We start from the raw sequence: 14079 nt of genomic DNA, 5'->3' as shown, positions 1-14079 counted from the left end.
AATCTTGCTCAGAGCAGGCAAGAGTGAAAATCCTGTCACTGCCTAGCCTGCGCTTATCCTCCCTGTGGTGAGGCTGGGCGGTTGGTGGTAGTGCTGCAGAAGTTATGGGAAACCGCTCAGTTGTGAAAGTTGTGAAAGCCTGTTGGCCCTGTGACAAAGGGAGAGACTTTCAGGTGGCAGGTAAAAATGCTTGCAAGAGAACACAGGTGTATATATGAAGGAATGAGCAGACCCTGAAGTAGCCTGAACAGGGACAAAGGAAAGTTTCCTACTTATCCCAGCAAAGAACGTATTTGCAAAGCCTCAACTTTGATATTTGTTTTGAGAGTTGAATAGATATTTAAATGAGATCATTTGGCCCTGTGGATTTACTGGAGCATAATCTAACTATTTTTCACCTTTCTTATTCAAAAAAATACAATTCCTATGGAGACAAAAAGAAAAAAACAACACTTCAGAAGTCTTGCATGAGGATACTTCACTGAGATTAGTGAAGACTGAAGCACACAATGTAATAAGAATAAAATTGCTGGAGTCTGCCCTCTTCTCGGTGGGCGCCTATTCTCTTCTTTCCCTCAGTATGCGTACCCCCCATAAATGTTAATGGGAGCTATTCACGGACAAGAAGAGTCCCAGAGGCTCCAACATATACAACCCCTATTCACTGTAATAAGCAGGGAGGTTTGATTCTTTTGGTGCCAGCCTCAGGTCTCTCTGAGAACTTGTGCAAATAAGCTGTGAGTTTGGACACCCAAATAAGTTTCTACAGACGAAGTGAAGCTGTGAATTTGCAGTGTTCAAGCAGCTCCATGGTAACATTTTTGCATGTGTACTCTTACCCCATGGTAATTGTCAAGTAACCTGAAGTATTTCATTCTTCTGTGAAAGAAGGGAAAGTATAAGATGCAATGCATTAATCATAATTAATCTTTAAGAATGTGGAGAAGGGGGGGTGATGTTCTGGAAATGTCAACTTTATCTTGCCCTGCAAAAAGCTTTTTGGGTGTCCATGGGCAGAGAATAGGCCTGGGGAGGCTTTGGTATGTCACTGAGATGGAAGGAGGGTTTGTTGAGGGGATGATTTTATGGTGGGAGGCCTGTTTTTGGAGGGTGTGACGTTTCAGCAGCTCACCCATATCAAAATGCTGATGACTGATTCACAGACTGACTAGCGACCAGAAAATAAGTGTGCCAGCAGCATGAAGCATGAAGGTAACTGATGGGGGCACTGCGACTGTAGGGCCTAGAAGTGAGTTTTTCAGTTCATCTTGCCATGAGAGGTGAGCTGGTGGGCCATGGATGCCATCTGGAAAGCATGCTGACCGATAGAAACAGTGGTGATCATGGGACCCTGGGCAGCTACATGTGGCACATCCCTTTGGCTGGCCCTAAATACCAGCACACTTAAGCTGTTCTTTGAAATCAATAGGAGTCAAGTGCAGGGATCAGGTAAGATGAGATCCCTCTGCCTGTGTGTGCAGAGTGCTCTGACACTGGATTTGTGGGAGAAGCATGACACATCAAGCACAGCTCTTGTTAGGAGAGGGGATGTCACAGTAGCTACAGCAGCAATTTGAGCAGCAGGAGACTGGGATATACTCCTAGCTCTGCCAAGGTTTTGCTCCATTACCTCAGGCAAGTTGCTGAAAACTGTCATTGATTTTGGGTCCCTGGGTTTTTGGATGCCTAGCTCAAATAATCTGGGGTCTGACTGTCAGAGGTGCTTAGCTACTGAGGATTTTATTGACCTCGACTGATACCTAGGGCTTGGCACATCTGGCGTATGAGCCTTAACTGGCTCACCTGAGGTATTCTGAATCCTCTCTAAAAATTTTATCATGATCTTACAGGGTCTAAGCTCGCGATACAAAATCAGTTGTGATGGTGATATCTGCCAAACACAGGTATCCCAACATGAAACATTTAAAATTTAACCTTTGCATTGGAGTTGCTATACGTGTAAAGTATTAATTTATTGTTTACAGTCTTTAGGTAATTTTTTCCACAAGAAAGACACCCTACTTAAAACCAGAATTTCATTTGGTGAAGTGTCTTGATGATGTCCTGTTATAGTTATTAATAACATTGCAAATGGCACTGGGGGGAGAAAAGGATTGGAAGCCAAATGTCATTAATAATAGCTGCAATATTCTCAGTGTTAACAAATTATCAGCTGTATAAATTTTTAATTAATAGCAGTATGAACAGCAATTTGACTGTCAACAGGCATCAGTATTGATGTGGGCGAGTGAAGCATGGCAAGGCAAAGATCAAGCAGGGAGGATAACTGCAACCACACAGCTGTGAATGACAATTCAGCATTTTCTGAACAAACTTCTGAGAGCATCACAACTTTGGGTGTAGCCCTCTATAAGAAGAAAAATGAGTCTCAGTGAGGGGGAGAGAACCTTTTCATAGCAAAGATGAATTTGTTTTGTTTGGGATTTTCCTGTATTTTAACTGAAATGGCTGTTAATTACAACAGCAAAAAGGCATGTAAGAAGTTGAATGGGAATATGGAGAAAGAACTGGGTGCCTCAGGCTAGAGACCCAGCAAGCGGGTAGGTTACTGTAGTGTAAAGTTGTATTTCTTTCTGCTCCTTTCACTAAATTTTAGGAATTTCTAACAAGCTGCTTAAAAAAAACCCCCAAGCCTGCTGATTAGGTCAGAACCTAGCATAATGAATCAGAGCCTAGAACAATATTATGTGGTTTAAATGAAATTAGGATATTCTAAATTTATAAAAATTTCAATAACAACTTTAAATCTCCCTCTCCTGCCCAACATGTCAAATTTTTCTTTTCCTGTAGCTTTCAAAGTGGCTTTGATTTTAAAGCTTAGATGTCTTCTCTGAATTGTAGTGTGCAGCACTTCCCCTCCCTTTTTTTGCATTCTTATGCTGTGGATCCACAGAAACAACTTTTGTCTTTGGGCATCCTAATGAAAAATTGGATTTTTTTTCTTTCTTAGAGAAAAGGATTCAGATGTAGGAATAGGGAGGACAAAAGAATTTATGTATCTAAAACCACTCCTTCCCCCATTTTTTTCAGATTGGAAACTTCCGAAGGCATTTTTGTTTTCTTTCTAGAATGTATTTTTTGCCTGTATTAGTAGTAGCTATTCATGAATCTGTGAAAGATTTATTATCTAACTGTATGGACAATATAAATGCACCAATTAGAGATAAAAAATATTAATACTAGAGTAACTCTTTCTGGCTTAGTAGATTATACCAGTTTTTCTGTTATATCATTAATAATCTAAAGATTAAAGCTTTTTCCACTTTTAATTTGAGGAGATCAAAATGCTTTAAAGACATTAGCTCATTCTCCTTCTAATCCTGGGAGATTGGACAATGTTATGATAATCCTTTCATGGATGAATAAATGGAGATAAGAGGGAGGCTAAGTGACTTTTCAAAGTTACAGATATAATCAGTGGCAGAGTTGGATATATAACCTTGAATTTCTGATTATTGTTTTTCTCTTACAGGCTATATATATATATGCACACACACTTTTTTGTTTCCACATTACTAACAATACACAGTAAAAAAACTATTACCATCAGTTATGTTTATAATAATAATGATTTTATTTATTTAGTGCCTCCCTGCCAAGACAGTCAGGGTGCTGCTTTAAAGACAATTAAAATGCAATTACTATAATAAATAAACAACAATAATTAAAACATCATAAAATAAACAATATCAAAAGCAATCAAAACCACTAAGTAGCCAAAGTTAGTGCAATTAATAATGGATCTGAGTGACTCATTTGAAACAAATTGCGTATTTAGTGATTCTTTTTGTTTTGTGAAAAGAATTCTGTTATTGCAAGATTATTATTTTTCAGCTGCATTTTTATATCCAGCCCTTGAATGGAAGTTTATTTTCTTCTTTTTCTCTCTCTCTTTTTTTTTTTTCTTTTTTAAATATACAGCTGTTTGTAGTTTTAGGATGGTGCCAAATGATGAGTGGACAACTAAATTAGATTAATTGCATGAATTACACCAACTTAATAACTACTGCAGTTCACTGAATGGATTTGCTGTACATAAACGTCTAGACTTCAAGCTGGTCAGTAGGAATGACAAAATACAGAGGTACAGGTGAAATTTAGACTGCTTTGATGTAGCCTGTTCTCCTTGACCTGCATTCAAAGTGGATTTAAATTGAAAGGCTAGTTGCTTGGTTTTCATATTGACTTCAGCAGAGTTTAATCTTACACTCTACCACTGTATCTGCAGCAGCTTTTAGTCTATGCATGTTTGATGGCATTACTCAATGTTAGGGCTGACCAACCCTTTCCCTAGCCTGTCATTCAGCAGCAGTCATTGAGCATTGCAATGATTTCTGTTTATTGTCTTTTAGCAAGAGGCCAAATTTTTGTAGCATTGAGATGGCTCATCTGGTTTGAAGAAAAGATCTTGCTAGAAACACTTTGTTTAGACCATGCTAAAGCAGTTTTAAAGGGCTCAAAGGCTTCAAGCTTTGAAATCCACTGGGTATATAGCCTTTGTGTCAGGCATGACATCTACCATCTTCTTGGCAGAACAGTGAAATCTTTGTTATGAAGCCATGAAAACTGTGGTTTGTGTAAACTATTCTGAGAACTGGTGATGGGGAGAGAGGCAAGAAGCAAAAGTGAGGCTGGGCTGGGGCTGGAAAACTGGGGCTGGAGTTGGGGATGGTGAAGAAGGGCTGGGAATGGGAGAGGAAGATGAAGCTGCATGGTTGGGAGTGTAAGACATAGATCGAGTGAAGCTGAGAGAAGGTGGAAAGGCAAAAGGCAGGACAGATCTGATTGAGAGAGTGAAGGGAACAGGTGAGTCAGGGGACCAAGGCAAGGAGTGTGGATGTGGGATGCCTTGTGGACAGCACATATGGCACTGAGCAATGGAGGCCAGGGAATAAGCTGGGAACGGGGAGGGTGGGTATGTCACAGGAAGAGCAACAAGGCTCTGGGTCTGGAAACCAGAGGGTACATGACGCTGCACATCCTTTGAGATGAAGACTTGGTGGGCAAGCAGGTTGAGAGGGGAGTAAGAACCTTGTTGAGCATGTGGCTGTGAGGAGCCAAGGGCAAGGAATAGGCAAGATCAGGATTCTGTTGATTGGTTTAATAACAAAAGAAACTTATGAGTAGTAGTAGTTGTATCTGAGATGCACTGGCACACTCCCTGAGCCAGATAGCTTATGGACAGATCTGAGCAGACATCTTGAGTCCAATATCCCTGAATGTCACTGCTCTGCTCTGGAACCATCTGCCAGAATGGGGTGTTGCATCCCTATTCAGCATCTGTCTGCAAGGACAGCAATCTATTAATGCAAACAGCCGCTCCATTAGCTCTGTGTCAAAATCTGTGCATTGGCAGTAAAGCTTTGAACTCTGCTAATGACCTGCACGTGCTTTAGGAAGATGCCAAATAATGAAATTTGTGTCTGTATATGCTTTGTTGTCTTTCCTTTTGTTTATTTATAGATAAATTTGGGAGAATGCATATGCAAAATGATACTAAATATATTTTTTTCTTTTTATCAAGCCCCTGAAGCATAGTACTCGCACATTAGAAAACGCCAGCATTTGCATCAGTTCTATGTTTATAAAATGAACATAGTAACATTATGTAAGTTTAGGTCTCCTTTGCAGCACTCACCATAAAATTCTGCTCCTATTTAATTTCTTCCTAGTACCTTCTTTCACTTCCATATCCCCTTGCATCTTGCACCAACTCTGTGTCAGATTTGCTTCCTTTCTCCCCCTTCTCCCCAGTTTTCTGATGGGGCAGCTATATCCCCCACGTTGCTTGGGTGCCAGCAGAAGGGGCACCACCAACATGGGAAAGACAATCCTGTGTGTTTTTAGTACTCATGTCTGAATCAAAGCAGTCATTAAAGTGGAAAATCATACCTATAACCCTTGGCTTGAACACATTCCCTTGTTCTCTGCTTAGTAGTACAGGCACCGCTTCCTCAAGCACAGGAGCTGTGAAAATCTCCAGCATATCCTGTGAAGGCTCTTTGGGGAATTCAGCTGCTAAAATCAAAGCAACCTATCGTAGATATGCACAAACAGCAATTATTCAAAGGCTTTTAACTTGGCTACATTTGGACTAATTTTCATCTAGGGTAAAAGGCACAACCCTGACTCATTCTTTTTTCTCCCCAGACAGATTTCTGGTCTTTGCCTAATGCTCAGTTGCAGGAGAGCATTCCAAAGAAAGGATTGTCATGAAGGGGATAATGTATTTTCTCATTAGCCTTTTTCTTGGAAATGACTGAAAAGCATTAACTGATATTTACCAGGAATAGATATAAATAACTGCACAGATAATGGGTGAGTGAAATTTCTGCCAAAAAAGTTAAATTGGGTGAAGCTAGGAAGCAGCTGGGCAGAGGGGCTCATAGGAGGATATGCAACTAGGCAATATTAATGAGTATAATAAACGATACCAGCTTGATCACCTGTTAGAGAAGTGCAGGCATATCTCTGTAGATCAGTGGAGCACAATGCAGGGATTTCCAAGCTGACTCTGGACCAAGCTGGTAATTTCACCTAGTGCTACACGCATGAATCGCTTCTGTCCTGGGCTCAGTGCTGTACGCATGCTGACGGTTTCTGCTGTGAGGGGTACTAGCCCAGTTATTGTGTGATGTACATGTCACCTAAGTGATTTGACTAAAGTCAGATGGGAGCTGAGCAGCAGAGCTGAGAAATGAACCCAGTTCTCCTGAGCCCTAGTTTAGTTCATTAACTGTGGAAGCTAAATCAGCTCCCTCCAGAGCAAGGACTAGAACAATGTACTCGACACCATAGCAGATTAGCTTTCTTCTTAGAGTCAATTGTGGCCCAGCTGATGTGAACTCTTAACCTCCTTGGTATATATATCAGCTTTTCTTCAGCAGGGCATCACAAAAGGGTTGTACCAAGGTGGGGGGAATAAAAGGTACCTCATGCACCTTGAACTGCTTTGACATATCTTCCAGCCCACCCAGAAGCTCTTTCAGGCATTCCATGGGGAAACGCTAGCAAAGACTTGATGCCAAATACTATGTCTTTGTACTGTGTCCTGGGAGGCAAGTAAGCCAAGCTCTGCAAACCCATGCTGTAGGAACCCCAGGCTTTTCTTTAATGTTACCTTAATCTAATTTTCCTTTGTATTTAATAAAAATCTATGGGTCTTGGTTTTTTATTTCCTTTCAAGAAGCAACAGAGAAAGGCTCTCCTATTTGATCCTGCTGATGTTCGCTTTCAGACACCTGCCACCAGCACTGCTTGGACAAGTCCCTTTTATTTCCCATTCTCTTTTAAGTGTCTAGGCGACTTTGATATATTTCTGTCTCTGTCTGTAATGGCAACAGGATAGGGTGTTATTCTCAAACTGGGCTTGGCATTATAAGCCTTTTACTTCATTAAAGTCACATTCCTTTTCAGGAACTGTAGCCTGAATTGGAGTTATTTTGCTTGGACCAAGGATGAGTGTACCAAGGACAGCAGTATAAAGTACAAGCATCTATAAATGCAGCTTTGATTGGATTTTACCCAACCCCTTTAAAATTCATATATGATAATCAAAATGGTGAGTGGGTAGGGAGCATTGGATCCTCTTCAGTTTACTGCCCTCATGTAAAATCTCAAAATAAGGACTGTAACCAGCAGAATTCCAGCATTTATATTTCATGAGAGGATTGTCCTTGTATAAATATTGGTTTCTTTAATGCATACACTTCCATCTCTTTTTAAAAACTCCCAACTCAACAGCGTCTGACAGTATTACATGTCTCTTTCTGGAGGCAGCAATGAAAACGTGCTGATAATTTGAGCCCTGGGAAGGAGTCTGTTCCCCCGTGAATTTCAGCACAGTCACACTGCTCTGCTATTGTATTAGATCACTGCTGCAGTACAAGAATAGCAGCTCTCTCCACATTATAACAGCACCTCTCTCAGATCACATCTTACTGTCAAATAATCACCCCATTCCCAAATGTCTGGAAATTAATGATGACTGAACCTGTCAGTGCTAGGCTTATGCTAGTTACACAGTCCAGATCCCCAAAAGCCTTTTTGCAGGGAATGGCTCTGGATAGACTCCTGCAGGCTTGCTTGGAGTGTCTGAAGCACTCCTTACCATTTCCCTCCCATCATCAGTGGCCACTCATGGTTCAAAGGATTCTTCCTGTTTGCCTCAGTCTTTGGAATTAGAATTTCAAAGTGTATAAGATACCATTTGTGTAGCATCAATCATGAGTGGCAAGATTTTTCTTACTTGCTATAGAGACCCCTAAATCCTTTCTCTTCTTTCTCTGGATCTTCTCAAAATTGTAGAAAAGTTTCCTATCCAAGGCGTTGCCTCTGAAAAAGTGATAGAAATAGCTGCCTAGATATCACTCCTTATACTTCCTTATACTAGGCATGTTGACGATCAGGAGAGCAACATGTGGATACACCTTTTTTCCCCTCTACTGAGGAATATGTATGGCTGAGGTCAGACCCCAGGACCATCTGCTTCTTAGGAAAAATTGAAACCTGCATACAATTTCTGTACCTCAGCTCAATTCAGAATTTTATGGCAAAACTGATGATGAGGGAAATGTCATGACTGGTTTTTTTACAACCCTAATCACTTCCCACGAGTAAAACTTTAGCATAGAGGCTCTTGTTCCTCTCCTTCTGGTAGTTCAATTTTGGGACATTAAATTAGTTAACGTCAGACTGAAAAAGCACTTTGATTATTGAATAATTTACTGATTTTATTAGTATTTCCACTGAATATTCAGTGACTTTTTCCTATTGTCCTCTCATATTTTAATCCCATATTGGTAGATACTTTTCTACAAATATGGTTTCAGGCTTGTATGAGTTGTATGTATGAGTGAACATTGAACACAGGCTATAGGAAAGAAGTGGTATTGGCATACAACTTTTTTATTTGACGCATTGCACTGTAAAACTACAGATTCAGCTTGATCTTTACATGTTTCTGGAGTGAAACCCTGAACCATAGTTTTTGCATAGTAATTATATTGCATGCAGGTTTTTGCACCGTTTAAGACATAAATATACAGACATATATAGTGTCATTTTATCACTTATTTATCTATTTATCCTATGCTGCTGATGAATTAATTATATGATGGCTGAATACCTTTATTCCAGCTGGGGAAAGATGTAGCATATGGTCAGCTCACAAGGCTCTAGAAATGAGTCTTTGGCACCTGTCACAAAGTGATCTCAGATCTGTGTAAATGGTTCCTTCTACTCTGGAGATTAAGTACCAGATGCTGTCCTTTGCAAATAAAAACCAAATAACAAGTTAGCTGAACACACTGTCCAATCTGCTGTGAGTACAAGAGAACCTGAACTCTACCATGCCTCTTTGACAAGCAGAAATATCTTGTGGGCTATATTGAGAGGAGGAAAAGGCCTGAGAAAGTATTTTCTGGACCGATTTTCGAAAGTGCAGCTTTGTATTTGAACAACATCTGAGGCTGTACTCAAAGGATTCTTTGCAATAGTGCATATCGTTCTTGGTTTAAAACAATATAATTTCTCCCTCGTATTTTTTCTGGCTAAAATTATACTAAGAAAAGTAGGTGATTTTGATTCATAGAAGTTTTTAGTATCTTAGTTTATATATACTGTAAGCTTTGAAGAGCGTATGTCCTGATTCTTATTTTTTCCAGCATAAGAAAATGAAGGCTGAAATTCTGAGAGGAGCTTTCACTATGTTTAGTAAGAAGCCCTGCAGATGCAGGACTGCAAGATTTCTCTGGTAGGTCTGTCAGGTAAGTGAAGCAGATTTGGGCACTGCCAACAATTCCTAATTTTCTGCTTTTTTTTGCTACTCCCCATATTCATGTGTTCTGTCTGTGCTTTTGAGAGCAGCTCAAAGTGAGAGAAGTCCTGCCTGGTGGGAAAAGACATTCAGCCCCTGCTGTCTTGTGCACTGCCGGTCATTTCTTTCTTTGTCTTAAAAATCAGCAAAAGAGTACCCTGACCCTGTGGAGAAAACATAATGGAGGGTTGAGGTATTTACTCAGAGAAACGGGACTGCTGAAAGCAATGATCTGTGGAACATACTAGCTGAGAACTGTGTGGCTGAAGAAGAAAACATTAGAGCAATTAAAAACAATTAATAACAATGTAAATGTTGGAAAAATTTACTGGGAAAACAAGTGAAGAGAGGTGGTGGGGAAAGGGTGATTGTAAGTAGGATCATGAATGCAAGGTGGGATCAGAGAAACTAAGAGTTAAGGCTTGGGACTGTCTGTGGGTCCTGTTGCCGGGTGTACTCACGAGCTGTGCTCTGTCACCACAATCAGCACATCTTTCCTTACATTGCCTTACTTTTCCCCTTAATAATGTAGGGACAGAGTCTATTTCTTTTTTTTTTTTTTTTCCACAGGGTAGTGAAGCAGTTCAGGTGGAGGATGTTATGTAAGTGTCATGTATAACCACTAATATATTATTACTAGACAAGGAGACAGGTCAAACAAAAAAAAAAAGTGCTTGTTCTGTTCACTCTCTAGCATCCTTGAAAAATGTCATTCCAGCTATACAGAACTTGGCAGCAGTGCCAGAGAATAACCTGTGTGCTGGCTCCCATGTGGATTGCCCTAGACAGCATTGCCAAACATGTCACACAGCAGGAAGGTGGGCCAAATACTTAAAATGGGGTGCAATATTCCCTGCCTCAGGCTATCCAAGACTTGGAGAGGTGCTCCCACCATGGCCTTTGACTGCTGCTGTGACAGGAACTTTCAGGGGTCCTAAGAGCCCTGAAGAGTCACCGAAGAATTTGCCCTGAGCTGGTTTTGAGCTGCTGCCCCATGCATCACCTAAATTTGTTGTGGGGCTGTAGGCTGTGGGTCCAGAGCAGTGATGCTTAGGGAGGTCATGCAATACAGCCTCTGGTGGGGCCATGACTCCTCAGGTGTCCAACTGGCTGATTCTAGGAGAAAAGCAAGCTCCTGGGATCAGGATTGTGAAAGGGGGATTAATTAGCAGTTGTTCCTCCATTTGTTACTATTATGATTGATGTTTTGACTAACTACCGCTTTACCAAGGTGGTAAGTTTGATGCTGTGACTTCCCTGAGGCTTGTAACAGACTCTCAGCTTTTGTCCACCCAGAATTGTATTGCTGGGTTTTATTTTCATCTCAAATCAGAGATGGAAGGGGGTGTTTCAAAAGGTGGATGTAAATTGTACCACCAGTGCAGTATACCTAACCTTTCTCACTGTGGTTTCATACAATGCTGGGTAACGGTTACTGCTTCAAATGTCAGTGTGTCAATGAAGGAATGATCACAGACCAGCCTTTTAGTGTCTGTCAGTCAGTCCTTGCTAGCTGGGCTAGCACTGTAGGTGTTGTTGGGAAGCGCCTTGGTAAGAAACGTGCTATGCAGCATTGGATCCCCCTGTGCAAAAAAGATGTGTAAATTGGTACCAGTATGTTTGTGCACCTTGTCAGTCAAGCAGAGCAAACTGGAGCATGAGGACATAAAATCTGTGCATTTTATGTTCCAGCAAAACCCAATACAGACTATAATTTTCTCCTTGTCACTGTGCCCTGCAGGCAGCAAACATACTTTGCTCAAGTATCTGGATTTATCTATCTGTCACGTTGCTTTCTTGTATACACAGTTCATGAGGGGCATTCTTTTCCATGGTCCCTAGCTACTGGTAGGCCAAGGAGGCTGAATAAACTGGGACTTGATAATTAGCTGACTCTATGCTGTACTGCCCAGCTCTTTTCCTTCCCATCATCAGGAGAGGGAACATCCTGATTTCCATCCTTAGAGTTATACCATGCACATTGCAATACATGGGGCTTAATACAGCTTTATCTTGCTTGATGTACCGTCCCCAGCCCGTTCCTAAGGCAGAACTGTGAACTGGCTACTCAGTAGCACTGCCGAGAGAAAAGGTGGGGTTAGAGTACTATGTTAAACATTGGTCCGATACCAAAATCTTAGGTTTCCTTTTGTAGCTTAGATCAAACCTGCCTTCTTGGTATCTATACCTGATAGGACTAACTGTATTGCGTTTAGACTTATTTGAGTCTACCCTGGAGCCAGCTTGTCTTGCTACCACTAGTGGGGCTTGCCAGGGTAGCAGAGAGCTCGGGTTTGCTCAGAGCATGCAGCCAAACCAGCTGAATGGCTCAGTGCTGCCAAGGAGCTCCTTCTCCCCCCCTTCTTGCTTTTCTGTCCTTTACTCCTGCCCCTGGGGTCTCATGCTCTCTCTGTGCTGTGTCTTCTCCTGTCTTAGTTCTCTGGTAAGCACAGTTGAAAAGTATTCCTCTCTCCTCCTCTTCCTTCTTTAAGCTGTTGTTTTTTAGTTTGGGTTTGTTGGGTTTTTTTGTTTTTGTTTTGTTTGGTTTGGTTTGGGTTTTTTCCCCTCTTTTCCCTGGGTTAGTTTAGCATGCTGTCTCAGCACAGGGAGCAGTGAGAAGGTTCGTGCTGAATCAGCTGGGAGCAGAGGGTGAGGAAGGAGCCTGAATCTCCTGAATTGTTAGATCAGCACAGGGACTGTTGGCTGCAGTCCCTGAGTAGGCTAGCCAGGAGCCCCAGGGAGGTGCCCAGGCGAGCAACTCACAGTGAAACCTCCGCTCTAGTGGCTCCAACTCCTCATGGTACCCCAGCTCAGGTCAGTTCACAGCTCAGGCTTTCATAAAAAAAACCCCACCCTGCAATTGACTTTAGCTGTAGTGCAGCTAGCCTGCAGCATGGGGTTAGGTTTGCTAACTTCAGTTTTCTGAAAATTAGATGTCTAATCTAAACAACATATTTAGGCATGCTCTTCAAGTCAGTGGAGTGTCAGCCCATTAGCAGGCAAACATAGATGTTCAAAGTAGGTAGGAAGAATCCTCCACTGGAGTTACTTAACTGTCTCTGTTGACTATAGAGAAACCTTAGGTTAGTTTCCTGAACAGCCAAAATTGTATGGGATTAATCTCACCTTTACAGATGTGCATTTTCATCATATCATAGCATTCTGCATCTCACGCTTGGTTGTAAAACTTGTCCTTAATATGTGCATTCTAACTGCCTCCATGAGCTGGAAATGCACGGGTGTATTTACAGCCACTTCCATACAAAATTGTGTCTCCAGAATCTGATTAAAGTAGCAAACAGAAGGCAACCCCCCCCCCCCCCCCCCCTCCTATTTACCTCATGGAGCTATAAATTATGTTAGAATGCTATGGGATTTTTTGCTGCATTTGATACAATTTGACTAGCTTGTAAATGATACAGTTCTCAACTGAAAAATATAAGTTGTTTAATTCATCCTAGGCTCTTAAATGTATTATTTGCTACTGGGACATAGAATTATTATTTTTTAAATGTCATTAGTCCCAAAAGCCACATATTAGTATTTTTCTAACTCTCAATTTTTTTTGCAAAAAGCAAAAACAACTATGGTTGCCTCACTCATACAAGCTTACATTAAACTTCAGAACTGAGAGGCTATTATAGATCTTAATTGCTTTTCAGAACTAAAGGAGTGTATAAAATGTTGGTTATTTTTTCCCTGAGGACTCTAATTAATTATAGAAATGTTAATGAAAACAGAAGAACGAGGAGAGTATGTGTAAGTACTGACTTCCTATGCTTTTTCTTTCTGATTTTGAAACAGCCTTAAAGTAATGAATGAATATTTCTTATCACTCTTGTATCTTCCTTTTTTTTTTCTTGTAATACCTTTAAGATTAACATTTTTCTGTATTGTAGTGTGATATTAACATGTGAGACTTTCTAATGTATATCTTTGTGTGGGTGAAGTGTAAAATTGGCGTGGGGATGAGGAAAGATGAAGAAAAAGGGAGAGTGGCAACATTTTGCCTTGTTTGAAGACCCTAAACCAGTTTTTAAGTTTAGTGTTGGGTTCTGGGCTGGGGATGTAGAGGGTTTAAGAAGGTGCTGATACTTTGTTATAGTTCAGATCAGAAAAAAAATGTAATTGAACAAAATATCTCTAAGCACCGTGACTGGAAGCCTCCATTTTAATATTACCCTGTAAGTGGAAGGTCTCTTACAGGCAAACAACGAAGTTTGAAGGTTAAAATCAACTAC

Source organism: Falco rusticolus, chromosome 3 (genome assembly GCF_015220075.1).
Source record: "Falco rusticolus isolate bFalRus1 chromosome 3, bFalRus1.pri, whole genome shotgun sequence".
Classification (NCBI taxonomy): Eukaryota; Metazoa; Chordata; class Aves; order Falconiformes; family Falconidae; genus Falco; species Falco rusticolus.
Note: the sequence above shows the minus strand (reverse complement) of the source record.